The following is a 10,812-nucleotide window of genomic DNA, read 5'->3' as shown; positions in this document are numbered from 1 at the left end:
GCTGATTTGACTATCTGCCGTTAAGATACTGAGCTCTGTTCGTAGCGTTTGGCGGCGTCGCCATCCGGATATTGTTCGTCCCTGTTTTGAGATATTCCAGGGTGTATTTACACTTGTGGTTGAATTAAATATTCCTCATCACTTTTATAATATCCTCTTCTATATGTGTGGTCTCCTCTCTCTCTCTCTGTGTGTGTGTGTGTGTGTGTGTGTGTGTGTGTGTGTGTGTGTGTGTGTGTGTGTGTGTGTGTGTGTGTGTGTGTGTGTGTGTGTGTGTGTGTGTGTGTGTGTGTGTGTGTGTGTGTGTGTGTGTGTGTGTGTGCGTGCGTGTGTGTGTGTGTGTGTGTGTGTGTGTGTGTGTGTGTGTGTGCGTGTGTACATGGTGTGTATCAGTGTGTGTCAGGGGGTAGTTGGGTGTGTCTGTGTGTGTCAGTGTGTGTGTGTGTGTCGGTGTGTGTGTGTACATGGTGTGTATCAGTGTGTGTCAGGGGGTGGTTGGGTGTGTGTGTGTGTGTGTGTGTGTGTGTATGCGGTGTGTGTATCAGTGTGTATCAGTGTGTATCAGTGTGTGTATCAGTGTGTGTATCAGTGTGTGTCAGTGTGTATCAGTGTGTGTATCAGTGTGTGTCAGTGTGTGTGTCAGTGTGTATCAGTGTGTATCAGTGTGTGTATCAGTGTGTATCAGTGTGTATCAGTGTGTATCAGTGTATCAGTGTGTGTATCAGTGTGTATCAGTGTGTATCAGTGTGTGTATCAGTGTGTATCAGTGTGTATCAGTGTGTGTATCAGTGTGTGTATCAGTGTGTATCAGTGTGTGTATCAGTGTGTGTATCAGTGTGTGTGTCAGTGTGTATCAGTGTGTATCAGTGTGTGTATCAGTGTGTATATCAGTGTGTGTCAGTGTGTGTCAGTGTATCAGTGTGTATCAGTGTGTGTGTCAGTGTGTATCAGTGTGTGTATCAGTGTGTATCAGTGTGTGTCAGTGTGTATCAGTGTGTATCAGTGTGTGTATCAGTGTGTGTATCAGTGTGTGTATCAGTGTGTGTCAGTGTGTGTCAGTGTATCAGTGTGTATCAGTGTGTGTGTCAGTGTGTATCAGTGTGTGTATCAGTGTGTATCAGTGTGTGTCAGTGTGTATATCAGTGTGTGTCAGTGTGTATCAGTGTGTGTATCAGTGTGTATCAGTGTGTGTCAGTGTGTATCAGTGTGTGTATCAGTGTGTATCAGTGTGTATCAGTGTGTGTCAGTGTGTGTCAGTGTGTGTATCAGTGTGTATCAGTGTGTGTATCAGTGTGTATCAGTGTGTGTATCAGTGTGTATCAGTGTGTATCAGTGTGTGTCAGTGTGTATCAGTGTGTGTATCAGTGTGTATCAGTGTGTATCAGTGTGTATCAGTGTGTGTCAGTGTGTGTCAGTGTGTGTCAGTGTGTATCAGTGTGTATCAGTGTGTGTATCAGTGTGTATCAGTGTGTATCAGTGTGTGTCAGTGTGTGTCAGTGTGTGTATCAGTGTGTATCAGTGTGTATCAGTGTGTATCAGTGTGTATCAGTGTGTGTATCAGTGTGTATCAGTGTGTATCAGTGTGTATCAGTGTGTGTATCAGTGTGTATCAGTGTGTGTATCAGTGTGTATCAGTGTGTGTATCAGTGTGTGTATCAGTGTGTGTGTCAGTGTGTATCAGTGTGTATCAGTGTGTGTATCAGTGTGTGTATCAGTGTGTATCAGTGTGTGTGTCAGTGTGTATCAGTGTGTATCAGTGTGTATCAGTGTGTGTATCAGTGTGTATCAGTGTGTATCAGTGTGTGTATCAGTGTGTGTATCAGTGTGTGTATCAGTGTGTGTATCAGTGTGTATCAGTGTGTGTATCAGTGTGTGTGTCAGTGTGTGTGTCAGTGTGTATCAGTGTGTATCAGTGTGTGTATCAGTGTGTGTGTCAGTGTGTGTGTCAGTGTGTGTGTCAGTGTGTATCAGTGTGTATCAGTGTGTGTGTCAGTGTGTATCAGTGTGTATCAGTGTGTGTATCAGTGTGTGTATCAGTGTGTGTGTCAGTGTGTATCAGTGTGTATCAGTGTGTATCAGTGTGTGTGTCAGTGTGTATCAGTGTGTATCAGTGTGTGTATCAGTGTGTGTATCAGTGTGTGTGTCAGTGTGTATCAGTGTGTATCAGTGTGTATCAGTGTGTGTGTCCGTGTGTATCAGTGTGTATCAGTGTGTATCAGTGTGTGTATCAGTGTGTGTGTCAGTGTGTGTGTCAGTGTGTATCAGTGTGTATCAGTGTGTATCAGTGTGTGTGTCAGTGTGTATCAGTGTGTATCAGTGTGTGTATCAGTGTGTGTATCAGTGTGTATCAGTGTGTGTGTCAGTGTGTATCAGTGTGTATCAGTGTGTATCAGTGTGTGTGTCAGTGTGTATCAGTGTGTATCAGTGTGTATCAGTGTGTGTGTCAGTGTGTATCAGTGTGTATCAGTATGTATCAGTGTGTGTATCAGTGTGTGTGTCAGTGTGTGTGTCAGTGTGTGTATCAGTGTGTATCAGTGTGTATCAGTGTTTATCAGTGTGTGTATCAGTGTGTGTATCAGTGTGTGTATCAGTGTGTATCAGTGTGTATCAGTGTGTGTATCAGTGTGTATCAGTGTGTGTATCAGTGTGTATCAGTGTGTATCAGTGTGTGTATCAGTGTGTATCAGTGTGTGTATCAGTGTGTGTATCAGTGTGTATCAGGGTGTATCAGTGTGTGTATCAGTGTGTGTATCAGTGTGTATCAGTGTGTGTCAGTGTGTGTCAGTGTGTGTATCAGTGTGTATCAGTGTGTGTATCAGTGTGTATCAGTGTGTGTCAGTGTGTGTATCAGTGTGTATCAGTGTGTATCAGTGTGTATCAGTGTGTGTATCAGTGTGTATCAGTGTGTGTCAGTGTGTGTCAGTGTATCAGTGTGTATCAGTGTGTGTGTCAGTGTGTATCAGTGTGTGTATCAGTGTGTATCAGTGTGTATCAGTGTGTATCAGTGTGTGTATCAGTGTGTATCAGTGTGTATCAGTGTGTGTATCAGTGTGTATCAGTGTGTATCAGTGTGTATCAGTGTGTATCAGTGTGTGTATCAGTGTGTATCAGTGTGTGTATCAGTGTGTATCAGTGTGTATCAGTGTGTATCAGTGTGTATCAGTGTGTATCAGTGTGTGTATCAGTGTGTGTATCAGTGTGTATCAGTGTATATCAGTGTGTGTATCAGTGTGTATCAGTGTGTATATCCGTGTGTATCAGTGTGTATCAGTGTGTATCAGTGTGTATCAGTGTGTGTCAGTGTGTGTATCAGTGTGTATCAGTGTGTGTATCAGTGTGTATCAGTGTGTATCAGTGTGTATCAGTGTGTGTCAGTGTGTATCAGTGTGTGTATCAGTGTGTATCAGTGTGTGTGTCAGTGTGTATCAGTGTGTATCAGTGTGTGTGTCAGTGTGTATCAGTGTGTGTATCAGTGTGTATCAGTGTGTATCAGTGTGTATCAGTGTGTGTATCAGTGTGTATCAGTGTGTGTGTCAGTGTGTATCAGTGTGTGTATCAGTGTGTATCAGTGTGTATCAGTGTGTGTATCAGTGTGTGTCAGTGTGTATCAGTGTGTATCAGTGTGTATCAGTGTGTGTCAGTGTGTGTATCAGTGTGTATCAGTGTGTATCAGTATGTATCAGTGTGTATCAGTGTGTATCAGTGTGTATCAGTGTGTATCAGTGTGTATCAGTGTGTATCAGTGTGTATCAGTGTGTATCAGTGTGTGTCAGTGTGTGTATCAGTGTGTATCAGTGTGTGTATCAGTGTGTATCAGTGTGTATCAGTGTGTATTAGTGTGTATCAGTGTGTATTAGTGTGTGTCAGTGTGTATCAGTGTGTGTATCAGTGTGTATCAGTGTGTGTGTCAGTGTGTATCAGTGTGTATCAGTGTGTATCAGTGTGTGTGTCAGTGTGTATCACTGTGTATCAGTGTGTGTATCAGTGTGTGTATCAGTGTGTATCAGTGTGTATCAGTGTGTATCAGTGTGTATCAGTGTGTGTGTCAGTGTGTGTATCAGTGTGTATCAGTGTGTATCAGTGTGTATCAGTGTGTGTGTCAGTGTGTGTATCAGTGTGTATCAGTGTGTATCAGTGTGTGTATCAGTGTGTATCAGTGTGTGTGTCAGTGTGTGTCAGTGTGTATCAGTGTGTATCAGTGTGTATCAGTGTGTGTCAGTGTGTATCAGTGTGTATCAGTGTGTGTATCAGTGTGTATCAGTGTGTATCAGTGTGTATCAGTGTGTATCAGTGTGTATCAGTGTGTGTATCAGTGTGTGTGTCAGTGTGTATCAGTGTGTGTGTCAGTGTGTATCAGTGTGTATCAGTGTGTATCAGTGTGTATCAGTGTGTATCAGTGTGTATCAGTGTGTGTATCAGTGTGTGTATCAGTGTGTATCAGTGTGTATCAGTGTGTGTCAGTGTGTATCAGTGTGTGTCAGTGTGTATCAGTGTGTGTCAGTGTGTATCAGTGTGTATCAGTGTGTATCAGTGTGTGTGTCAGTGTGTATCAGTGTGTGTATCAGTGTGTGTATCAGTGTGTATCAGTGTGTATCAGTGTGTGTCAGTGTGTATCAGTGTGTATCAGTGTGTGTGTCAGTGTGTATCAGTGTGTATCAGTGTGTATCAGTGTGTGTGTCAGTGTGTATCAGTGTGTGTATCAGTGTGTATCAGTGTGTATCAGTGTGTATCAGTGTGTATCAGTGTGTATCAGTGTGTGTCAGTGTGTATCAGTGTGTGTCAGTGTGTATCAGTGTGTATCAGTGTGTATCAGTGTGTGTGTCAGTGTGTATCAGTGTGTGTATCAGTGTGTGTATCAGTGTGTATCAGTGTGTGTCAGTGTGTATCAGTGTGTATCAGTGTGTATCAGTGTGTATCAGTGTGTATCAGTGTGTGTATCAGTGTGTGTATCAGTGTGTATCAGTGTGTGTCAGTGTGTATCAGTGTGTATCAGTGTGTATCAGTGTGTATCAGTGTGTATCAGTGTGTGTATCAGTGTGTGTGTCAGTGTGTGTGTATCAGTGTGTATCAGTGTGTATCAGTGTGTATCAGTGTGTATCAGTGTGTGTGTCAGTGTGTGTGTCAGTATGTATCAGTGTGTATCAGTGTGTATCAGTGTGTATCAGTGTGTATCAGTGTGTATCAGTGTGTATCAGTGTATCAGTGTGTATCAGTGTGTGTATCAGTGTGTATCAGTGTGTATCAGTGTGTGTATCAGTGTGTGTCAGTGTGTGTATCAGTGTGTATCAGTGTGTGTATCAGTGTGTATCAGTGTGTGTATCAGTGTGTGTCAGTGTGTGTATCAGTGTGTGTCAGTGTGTGTATCAGTGTGTATCAGTGTGTATCAGTATGTATCAGTGTGTATCTGTGTGTGTATCAGTGTGTATCAGTGTGTGTATCAGTGTGTATCAGTGTGTATCAGTATGTATCAGTGTGTATCAGTGTGTGTGTATCAGTGTGTATCAGTGTGTATCTGTGTGTGTGTGTCAGTGTGTATCAGTGTGTATCAGTGTGTGTGTATCAGTGTGTATCAGTGTGTGTCAGTGTGTATCAATGTGTATCAGTGTGTGTGTATCAGTGTGTATCAGTGTGTGTCAGTGTGTATCAGTGTGTGTCAGTGTGTATCAGTATGTATCAGTGTGTATCAGTGTGTATCAGTGTGTATCAGTGTGTATCAGTGTGTGTCAGTGTGTATCAGTGTGTATCAGTGTGTGTCAGTGTGTATCAGTGTGTGTCAGTGTGTATCAGTATGTATCAGTGTGTATCAGTGTGTATCAGTGTGTATCAGTGTGTATCAGTGTGTGTCAGTGTGTATCAGTATGTATCAGTGTGTATCAGTGTGTATCAGTGTGTATCAGTGTGTGTCAGTGTGTATCAATGTGTATCAGTGTGTGTCAGTGTGTATCAGTGTGTGTCAGTGTGTATCAGTGTGTGTCAGTGTGTATCAGTGTGTATCAGTGTGTATCAGTGTGTATCAGTGTGTGTATCAGTGTGTATCAGTGTGTATCAGTGTGTATCAGTGTGTGTCAGTGTGTATCAGTATGTATCAGTGTGTATCAGTGTGTGTGTATCAGTGTGTATCAGTGTGTGTCAGTGTGTATCAATGTGTATCAGTGTGTGTGTATCAGTGTGTATCAGTGTGTGTCAGTGTGTATCAGTGTGTGTCAGTGTGTATCAGTGTGTATCAGTGTGTATCAGTGTGTATCAGTGTGTGTATCAGTGTGTATCAGTGTGTGTCAGTGTGTATCAGTGTGTGTCAGTGTGTATCAGTGTGTATCAGTGTGTATCAGTGTGTATCAGTGTGTGTATCAGTGTGTATCAGTGTGTGTCAGTGTGTATCCGTGTGTATCAGTGTGTGTGTATCAGTGTGTATCAGTGTGTGTCAGTGTGTATCAGTGTGTATCAGTGTGTATCAGTGTGTGTATCAGTGTGTATCAGTGTGTGTGTCAGTGTGTATCAGTGTGTATCAGTGTGTGTATCAGTGTGTGTCAGTGTGTATCAGTGTGTGTCAGTGTGTGTATCAGTGGGTGGGGTTTATCCACAGGGGGGTGGGGTTTATCCACAGGGGGGTGGGGTTTATCCACAGGTGTGTGGGGTTTATCCACAGAGGGGTGGGGTTTATCCACAGGGGGGTGGGGTTTATCCACTTGAAACTGGGCAGCTCATTAAACCACACAATGCTGAGCCATTTGTACAAAAGGCCCTTTTCCCTCACCTTCTCTCTACTTCAGGTGAAATTACCCTCGGCTATCCTTCCTCCTGCTCCCCTGAGGACTACTTCAGACATTCTGCCTCGCTGACAAAGGCAGAGGCTGAACATCCTAACAAACGTTTGTAGAGAAAATACAGGCTCTCTGATCTTCATTTCACTGTTGTGCTTCTGTACGACAGTCTTCCATATGACAGTCTTCTCTATGACAGTCTTCTCTATGACAGTCTTCTCTATGACAGTCTTCTCTATAACAGTCTTCTGTATGGCAGTCTTCTCTATGACAGTCTTCTCTATGACAGTCTTCTGTATGACAGTCTTCTCTATGACAGTCTTCTCTATGACAGTCTTCTCTATGACAGTCTTCTCTATGACAGTCTTCTGTATGACAGTCTTCTCTATGACAGTCTTCTCTATGACAGTCTTCTGTATGGCATTCTTCTGCACGACAGACTTCTTTATGACAGTCTTCTATACGACAGTCTTCTCTATGACAGTCTTCTCTATGACAGTCTTCTCTATGACAGTCTTCTCTATGAAAGTCTTCTCTATGACAGTCTTCTGTATGACAGTCTTCTCTATGACAGTCTTCTCTATGACAGTCTTCTCTATGACAGTCTTCTATGTGACAGTCTTCTCTATGGCAGTCTTCTGTATGGCATTCTTCTGCACGACAGACTTCTTTATGACAGTCTTCTATACGACAGTCTTCTTTATGACAGTCTTCTATACGACAGTCTTCTCTATGACAGTCTTCTCTATGACAGTCTTCTCTATGACAGTCTTCTGTATGGCATTCTTCTGCACGACAGACTTCTTTATGACAGTCTTCTATACGACAGTCTTCTCTATGACAGTCTTCTCTATGACAGTCTTCTCTATGACAGTCTTCTGTATGACAGTCTTCTCTATGACAGTCTTCTGTATGACAGTCTTCTATACGACAGTCTTCTCTATGACAGTCTTCTATATGACAGTCTTCTATGTGACAGTCTTCTATATGACAGTCTTCTATACGACAGTCTTCTCTATGACAGTCTTCTATGTGACAGTCTTCTATGTGACAGTCTTCTCTATGACAGTCTTCTCTATGACAGTCTTCTCTATGAAAGTCTTCTCTATGACAGTCTTCTGTATGACAGTCTTCTCTATGACAGTCTTCTCTATGACAGTCTTCTATACGACAGTCTTCTCTATGACAGTCTTCTCTATGACAGTCTTCTCTATGACAGTCTTCTCTATGACAGTCTTCTGTATGGCATTCTTCTGCACGACAGACTTCTTTATGACAGTCTTCTATACGACAGTCTTCTCTATGACAGTCTTCTCTATGACAGTCTTCTGTATGACAGTCTTCTCTATGACAGTCTTCTCTATGACAGTCTTCTCTATGACAGTCTTCTCTATGACAGTCTTCTGTATGGCATTCTTCTGCACGACAGACTTCTTTATGACAGTCTTCTATACGACAGTCTTCTCTATGACAGTCTTCTCTATGACAGTCTTCTCTATGACAGTCTTCTGTATGGCATTCTTCTGCACGACAGACTTCTTTATGACAGTCTTCTATACGACAGTCTTCTCTATGACAGTCTTCTCTATGACAGTCTTCTCTATGACAGTCTTCTGTATGACAGTCTTCTCTATGACAGTCTTCTGTATGACAGTCTTCTCTATAACAGTCTTCTGTATGGCAGTCTTCTCTATGACAGTCTTCTATGACAGTCTTCTGTATGACAGTCTTCTCTATGACAGTCTTCTCTATGACAGTCTTCTCTATGACAGTCTTCTGTATGACAGTCTTCTCTATGACAGTCTTCTATGACAGTCTTCTCTATGACAGTCTTCTCTATAACAGTCTTCTGTATGGCAGTCTTCTCTATGACAGTCTTCTCTATGACAGTCTTCTGTATGACAGTCTTCTCTATGACAGTCTTCTCTATGACAGTCTTCTCTATGACAGTCTTCTGTATGACAGTCTTCTCTATGACAGTCTTCTCTATGACAGTCTTCTCTATGACAGTCTTCTGTATGGCATTCTTCTGCACGACAGACTTCTTTATGACAGTCTTCTATACGACAGTCTTCTCTATGACAGTCTTCTATGACAGTCTTCTCTATGACAGTCTTCTCTATGAAAGTCTTCTCTATGACAGTCTTCTGTATGACAGTCTTCTCTATGACAGTCTTCTCTATGACAGTCTTCTCTATGACAGTCTTCTATGTGACAGTCTTCTCTATGGCAGTCTTCTGTATGGCATTCTTCTGCACGACAGACTTCTTTATGACAGTCTTCTATACGACAGTCTTCTCTATGACAGTCTTCTCTATGACAGTCTTCTCTATGACAGTCTTCTCTATGACAGTCTTCTCTATGACAGTCTTCTGTATGGCATTCTTCTGCACGACAGACTTCTTTATGACAGTCTTCTATACGACAGTCTTCTCTATGACAGTCTTCTCTATGACAGTCTTCTATGACAGTCTTCTGTATGACAGTCTTCTATGACAGTCTTCTGTATGACAGTCTTCTATACGACAGTCTTCTCTATGACAGTCTTCTATATGACAGTCTTCTATGTGACAGTCTTCTATATGACAGTCTTCTATACGACAGTCTTCTCTATGACAGTCTTCTATGTGACAGTCTTCTATGTGACAGTCTTCTCTATGACAGTCTTCTATGACAGTCTTCTCTATGAAAGTCTTCTCTATGACAGTCTTCTGTATGACAGTCTTCTCTATGACAGTCTTCTCTATGACAGTCTTCTCTATGACAGTCTTCTCTATGACAGTCTTCTCTGGCATGACAGTCTTCTCTATGACAGTCTTCTCTATGACAGTCTTCTGTATGGCATTCTTCTGCACGACAGACTTCTTTATGACAGTCTTCTATGACAGTCTTCTCAGTCTTCTCTATGACAGTCTTCTCTATGGCATTCTTCTGCATGACAGTCTTCTTTATGACAGTCTTCTATATGACAGTCTTCTCTATGACAGTCTTCTCAGTCTTCTCTATGACAGTCTTCTGTATGGCATTCTTCTGCACGACAGACTTCTTTATGACAGTCTTCTATACGACAGTCTTCTCTATGACAGTCTTCTATGACAGTCTTCTCTATGACAGTCTTCTATGAAAGTCTTCTATGACAGTCTTCTGTATGACAGTCTTCTGACAGTCTTCTATGACAGACTTCTTTATGACAGTCTTCTATCGACAGTCTTCTCTATGACAGTCTTCTCTATGACAGTCTTCTCTATGACAGTCTTCTCTATGAAAGTCTTCTATGACAGTCTTCTATGACAGTCTTCTCTATGACAGTCTTCTCTATGACAGTCTTCTATGACAGTCTTCTATGACAGTCTTCTGTATGACAGTCTTCTATATGACAGTCTTCTATGACAGTCTTCTATATGACAGTCTTCTTTATGACAGTCTTCTATGACAGTCTTCTATGACAGTCTTCTCTATGACAGTCTTCTATGACAGTCTTCTATGAAAGTCTTCTCTATGACAGTCTTCTGTATGACAGTCTTCTCTATGACAGTCTTCTCTATGACAGTCTTCTCTATGACAGACTTCTTTATGACAGTCTTCTGTATGACAGTCTTCTCTATGACAGTCTTCTCTATGACAGTCTTCTATGACAGTCTTCTCTATGACAGTCTTCTCTATGGCATTCTTCTGCTATGACAGTCTTCTTTATGACAGTCTTCTATGACAGTCTTCTCTATGACAGTCTTCTATGACAGTCTTCTCTATGACAGACAGTCTTCTCTATGACAGTCTTCTCTATGACAGTCTTCTGTATGACAGTCTTCTATGACAGTCTTCTATGTGACAGTCGACAGTCTCTATGACAGTCTTCTATGTGACAGTCTTCTATGACAGTCTTCTTCTATGACAGTCTTCTCTATGACAGTCTTCTATGTGACAGTCTTCTATATGACAGTCTTCTCTATGACAGTCTTCTATATGACAGTCTTCTATGTGACAGTCTTCTATGACAGTCTTCTGTATGACAGTCTTCTCTATGACAGTCTTCTCTATGACAGTCTTCTCT

Source organism: Oncorhynchus keta, unplaced genomic scaffold (assembly GCF_023373465.1).
Source record: "Oncorhynchus keta strain PuntledgeMale-10-30-2019 unplaced genomic scaffold, Oket_V2 Un_scaffold_15791_pilon_pilon, whole genome shotgun sequence".
Taxonomy (NCBI): domain Eukaryota; kingdom Metazoa; phylum Chordata; class Actinopteri; order Salmoniformes; family Salmonidae; genus Oncorhynchus; species Oncorhynchus keta.
Note: the sequence above shows the minus strand (reverse complement) of the source record.